We start from the raw sequence: 6779 nt of genomic DNA on the forward strand, positions 1-6779 counted from the left end.
CTGGGTAGCTGGGGAAGGATCGGAGATGTACATCCCTCACAATTCCCTTCCCATCAGTGTTGACGTAAACGACTCTGGCAAGCCTGAACTGACCTCTCAAGGTGTTCCGGTCAGCCAGCCAGATGACATCTCCAATTGCCACATTCCTGTGAGCTGTGTGCCACTTGGACCGGACAAACAGGTTTGGTCCTGCTAACTGGCTCCATTTCCTCCAGAATCGGTCAACTTCTGTTTGGATGATTCTTAATCTCTTGTAAGAGTAGCCTTCAAAGTCAAAGGTCCCTGGGTCTCCTCTGGGTCCAGTTCTTCCGAGCAGAAGTGAATTTGGGCTGATGTATTCTACACAGTCCTCCCGGCTCTGAGTCCTGGCATCAATAGGTCGTTCATTAGCGAGGTTGGAAGCCATATAAAGGAAAGTTTGAAACTCGCCCCATGTGAAGACTCCATTACCCCCCAGATTGTGCAAAGCGCGCTTTGCAGTCCGGACAGCAGCTTCAGCAGCTCCGTTTCTGTGAGGTGAGTCTGCTGGATGAATCTTCCAGCTCCATTCTGTGCCGTGCTTGGATACTTCATTTTCAAGCTTTGATTTTTCCAGTCGGTCCAGAAACATGTAGAGCTCTTTGAGGGCAGGTCTGGCTCCGACAAAGTTCTTTCCAGGATCCGACCACAATTTCCTCGGGTGTCCTCTCAGTGCCGTGAATCGTTGGTAGGCTAACAAGAAGCCTTCAGCTGACTGGTCACTGACGAGGTCTGTGTGCATAGCTCTGGATGCCATGCAACAGAAGACAATTCCCCACACTTTGAGTTTCACCTTCTTTCTCACCTCATCCTTCACTTCGTAAGGTCCAAATAAGTCCACCGTTGTGTACTCAAATGGATTGGCTGGTGTTATTCGCTCCGATGGAAGGTCACTCATGATCTGTTGGCATCTTTGGGCCTTGATTCTCCTGCATGTCACACAGTTATCAACGATCTTCTGAGCTAGTTTCCGGCCTCTTACCACCCATGCTTTCCTTCTCATCCGGAGTAGTGTGCCTGCAATTTCTTCATGATTTGCTTTATGGGCTTCTTGAGCTAGAAGAGTGGATACCCATGATGTGCAGGGCAAGATTGGTACTGCAGTTTTTTCTTCATTAAAGATTTGGAATCTTCCTCCACAGAGTAAAAGTCCAGTGTTTTCATCCCTGACCACAGCAAGCCTGTTGAGTGTAGTGTCTGCCAAGGTTTCCTCCTCTTGAGCCGCAAGAAAGAGATCCCTGAGTGCATCTTCACACTCCATGATGGTAAGTGTAGCTTCCTTAACTCTGGACTTGATCTCAAGAGCTGAAGGAATCTCCTCTTTCTTTGGCTTGCTTGTGGTTGAGGTTCTGGCCAGCATTTCTTTCCACGTTGTGGCAGCTCTCCACACCCAGGCAATGACTCTCACCAACCTGGTTAAACTGCTGAACTTACTGATGTCAAGGATCTTCTTCACTGAAGAACCAGAGGGTGGCCTCCGGACTTGGATTTGGTGTCCTCCTCCACTAGGGCTGCTTTGCAGGTACTTGTTTTGGACAGAGGTTGGAGACATTAGCATTGCAGTGGCAGGCGGAGCATGTTGGTTTCTTTTCACCTGTGCGCGGGTCAGTGCTGCTGTAAAACATTTCCTTTGGAGCTTATTTATACCTTCCTTGGCATCTGCAGCGACATCTTTGGCTGACTTTGTCGGCCACTCCTCCACAGGTCGTTTCAGAAACTCTGGGCCATCTTGCCACACAGAGTTCTCTTTGAGGTCTTCTGGGGTAGCTCCTCTTGTTATGAGGTCAGCAATGTTTTGCTCACCTGGAATCCACCTCCAGTCTTCAACTGATGTGGACTTCTGGATCTCTCCCACTCTGTTTGCAAAAAAGGTCTGGTACCCATAACTGTCCCTTTGGATTGCACCCAGTACAATTTGACTGTCCAGCAGATGGAGCCAACGTTCAACTTGCATCCGACTGTGCTTTTCAATGTATTTCCTGAGTCTTGCAGCGAAGACAGCACCACAGACCTCAGCCTTCACTGGTTCTCCCTTTTGGTCAAGTGGTGTGAGCTTGGCTTTGGACTCAACAAGCCGTACCAGGATGCCTTGCTCGGTCTCCCACCTGAAGTATGCAACAGCTCCATAGCTCTGGTCGCTCCCATCTGAGAATGTTATTCCCCAGGGTTCTCCGATCCTTTTGACTGGTGTGAGGCTTCTATGGAAGGTGATTTGATTGAGGCGTGTGTATTCCTCAAACAGGTGGATGGCTTCTTCTCTAAGTCTTTCCGACAGAGGTGTGTCCCATGTGTCTCGTGTTAGAGTTTTGCCTCCAGCTTCTTGAAATGCTTTTCTGACAAGAATGGCGCCTTTCTGTTTGGCAGGTTTTGCAAGGCCTATTGGGTCATACAAACTAGCTACTTGGCTAAGCAGTTGTCTTCTAGTCAGTGGGTTTGGAGTTTCTTTCCTCACCTCTTCTCCGACGAGATTTTGGCTGATTCTCATCTTCTTTTTTCTCTTTGAGAAGTTGATGGAGGTCATGAGGTACAGTTTGTCTGGTTCGACCAAGTAACCTACTCCAAGGGCTCTGTTGTCTCCTTCTCTCATTTGGTTGGGGAGAATGAAGACTTGATCTGACGATGCTGGATGTTCTGAAGTAGACATCTGCCTCCCACTTTGGCCTGACCGGACCCACGGCTTGAGGAAGAATCCACCTGCCTTCAGGATTTCTTCGACTGTTTTGGTGGTTTTGTCTAGCTTTTCCAGGACATTATGGGATGTCAGGATGTCATCTACATAGGAATCCTCTTCAAGGACTCTACGCTCCTCCTCCAGGTGAGTGAACATGGGCAGCCTTGCTGTCTCTCTCATGGCCAGTTGTGCGATGCATCCTGCTGGTCGATCGCCAATGTTGACTCTGGTGATGGCATATTCCTCAATTTCTCCATCTTCACTGTCTCTCCAGAGAAATCTATGGAGGTGCATCTCCAGGTCTTCAAGCCACACAGAATTGTACATCTTCTTGATGTCGCCGAGGGCAGCATGGACTCCTCTTCTGAACCTTAGTAGCACTGCTCGGATGGGATTAAGTACATCAGGCCCTTTCAGGAGAAGGTCATTCATGCTGATTCCTCTGAACTTCTGGCTGCTGTTCCATACCAGTCGGACAGGTGTTGTGACAGAGTGTGGGTTTGGCGCCACCAAGTGGCTGACGTACCATACTGGTCCTTTCCAGTCAGCAATGGTCTCTCTGGTGAGTTTCTTTGCTGCTTTCCTTTCCACCATCTCATGGACTTGGGTTGTGTATGCCGCACGCCACTCTGGTTCTTTCTTGAGCTGTTTCTCTGTCCTCAGAAACGTGGCCTCCACTGCATTTCTGTTGTTGGGCAGAGAACTTGGATCTGCAATCCAGGGGTATTTTGTGTCCCAGTGAGGCTCCTGACTGTGTGCATCTGACTTCACATAGCTGAGGCCTTGCCTGATCATCTCAAGCTCTCTCTCCTCGCTCAGAGTCATGTCTTTGCCTCCTGGTTGACAGTTACCACACCGGCATCCTCCACACATGGGTTCGCAGGCCGCACCAATGCTGTCCCACTTCCACCAGTCCAAGAACTCTCTGCCAGCAACAGTGCTTTTGGTTTCAGCTCTAGATTCTTGCATCTTCACTGCTGTGATTCTCATCGATCGTGCAAAGTGAGTCTCAGAATTGTGCAGGGCCATGTCCACTACTTCACAGAGGTCTGGGTGTGCTCCGCCAACGGTCCTTCCTAAAGGGCTTTCCCACAGGACAAGATCTCCTACTACCTTTACTCTCTGTGGAGCGAGTCTTCCTTCACGGTGGCTTATGAGAAGCTCAACATGTTCTGGTCTGTGAAGAACTTCCAGGTTGGTGTCGGGGAAGAACTTCTTGAGTTGCTGTGCTTTGATTACTCTGTGAACTTTTGCAATTTCATCCAACCCATAACAGATCAGCTCATGAGCTCTCTCCGTGCCTCTAGGCGTCTTGACTCTCACCTTGAGTAAGTATCTTTTGGTCTTTACTTTCATGGCCATACCTCCAACTCCATGGACGACAAGTGTGATCTTTTCACTTCGAAGCTTCAGCCTCCTGGCAGCCATATGAGTGATGTAGTTGGTATCTGATGCTAAGTCAATGAGAGTTCCAATTTTCTGTCCTGCGTTGGTGGTTACTTCGAGAAGCATAAGAATAACTGGTAACTCACGTGTGCTTGAGTCCATCACTCCAGGAAGGCTTCTGTGCAGGAAGTGCAGTGTGATTCTGCAGCCATGTTGGTGAAGGCTCTCCTGAATTTTTCTGCCATGTCTGGGGTGAGCTCAGATATTAATTTCTCTTGGTCCTCTGTGAATGTTTGCCTCCTGGTGCTGGGTTTTCCCACTTTCACAGTTTCTTTCCCCTTGAATCCTCCTTTCAGGCAGAGAAAGAAATGGTGGTCTGAACAGCTCCCTCTCTTGCAGTCTCTGTTCCTGCACAGGTAAGTGTCCGTACATTCATCATCCTCTGCATGACATCTGAGGCATCTTCTGCATGCTCCCAGCCTTTCGACAACATTCAGCTTCTCACCAGGTTTTAGTTCTTTGAACTTCTTACAAAAGAAGATCTTCTCACGGTGCTTTTCATCTCCACAGACAACACATCCTCCTTTCCTTGTGGACTTTGTGGAGGCATACCTCTTCTCCAGGTACGTAGCTTTCTTTTCAGGTTTCTCACTTACACCCAGTTGGTCTAGTTTCTCTAGAATGTCCTCTTGTGTCTTTAAGAATGTAAGAAGGATGTCGAAGTGATTGTCAGGTGTGACTCCATTTCTTGGATTGACCATGAATGTCAGCCAGTCCCTCTTCATATCATCTGGCAGCTTGCTCTCTATGGATCTGATCACAAGGGGATTCTTTATGGCTCCAGTGCTTTCGAGCTCTGTGAGGTCATTCAGGGCCTTTTCCACAGCTTGAATTAGGTCAATTACCTTCCTTGGCTGGTGTGACTTTAAAGGAGGGATCCTCTCCAGGTCCTCGATTATCTCCAAGGCAATTGTTGACTTGTTTCCAAACCTGTTTTGAAGTACTCTAAATATGTCTTCAGCACTGTTGTATGTTGACAGGCGCAGGTCTCTACATATTCTCTCGTCCACACTGTCAAGGAGTTGGAACTTCTTCACTTCCACTGAGCCAGTCGGCTCTCCTTGCTTTTGCAGGCTTTCCCAGTCTCTCTTCCATCTGTGGAAATTCCTCTTAAACCCAGTGAATTTAGGTAGACTGGTCGGCTTTATTCTCACCACTGGTTGTGGAACTGCTGTTGGTTGAGGCTCTGTTCCTCTTCTTTCTTCTTCTGCAATTTTTTGTGCAGTGAGGAATTCTGCTCTTCTGGCCTCGAGGTTGCTGCCGAATGTTCTCAGGTCTTTTAATCTGCCTTTCAGGTCTGCTGTCTGATCATGTGGGATCCATTTTTCCCAGTCTTTCAGGCTTACAGTTGCATCATGGATTAGCCTCTTCGCTCTTTCCAGCTGCAGTTCATAGCAGTCTCTATTGATAGCAGTGATGGGGCTTGCTTGGGCTCTGTCACAGGCTTTTTCCGCTTCTTGGATTGCAGAGTCTACCTCCTCTTTACCATATCTTGGCCAGAGGTTGGATTGGACTGCTTCACGGATGTCCCCCAGTCTTGTGTCGCACTCTTCCATTGTCCTTTCAAGCTCAGCCTGCTGGTGCTTGTCGAGCTTGACTTCTTCACCCTCCTCAGTTCCCGCTTCAGCGTCTGCCAGTAGGCCAGCCCTGTAGTCATCATTTGCATCGCTGACATACCTTGCCAGGGAACTGAGCTTGCTGAACTCCTCTTGTAGTTCATGCTGGATCATGCCATCTGCAGCTTTGCTCAGGTAGTTTGCTTGCTTGGTGAAAGCAGATTTAGCTAAGGTCCTCTCTTGCTTTAGTTGCTTGACTGTTTTCCCAAGAGTTTCCTTTGCCATGGTGAAGAGTTTCCAGTCAATTCAACACTTCCTTCGCGTCGACAGCTTGACTTCAGGCCTTTGATCCTTGTCCTCACTGCCACGCTGGTTATCAACTGTCAAGTTCTGTGTGTTTTGTGATTGACCACAGCACTGCCCAAACTTGAAAAACTGCTTGATCTCTGATGGACGCAAAGGACAACTCAAATCTGTTCACTTTTTGGTTTTTTATTTTCTTGAAGATGGTTTGATAAATTGGGATGGAGCAGAATAGGTTGATAACCTTTAAGATACAAACAAAATACATTAGTTACAAATAAATCACTTTCTCAAAGTAATAATAAATTAATGTTACTGAATCCTCAAAACCAAACCAAACAAAGCAATTTAGATTAACCTAGGATCTCTACTAGTTAATAATTAAAGTACAAATCCCACAATTAAACTTATATAAAAAAAAGTTTTCAACTATTTAACTTAAATTGCACATTTCACCAAGCAAAAGTCATATAGTCATAAGCATGACCTCAACACATTCAACCACATTCTGTCCTACCAGTTGCGTCTCTAGATGATCAGGAGCTGTGGTCATAGTACCTCTTCAGGAATGGGTGAAAATGGAATGGGGCCAACTGAGCTTTTACCAAACATTTCAAATGCCATGCACTCCCTCTGGGTGCGCAGGTGAATATGGTCCCAAGAGCACTTCCTGAGAAGTTAGTTCCACCAACTGTTGCATGGTTGCCCCCTGCAGGTTGGGAGTGCTCCTGGGTGAATCTAGGCTGGAGTGCTCAGTACAACTTTTAACCCTGAGTTGACACAAC

Source organism: Dicentrarchus labrax, unplaced genomic scaffold, assembly GCF_905237075.1.
Source record: "Dicentrarchus labrax unplaced genomic scaffold, dlabrax2021, whole genome shotgun sequence".
NCBI classification, from domain to species: domain Eukaryota; kingdom Metazoa; phylum Chordata; class Actinopteri; family Moronidae; genus Dicentrarchus; species Dicentrarchus labrax.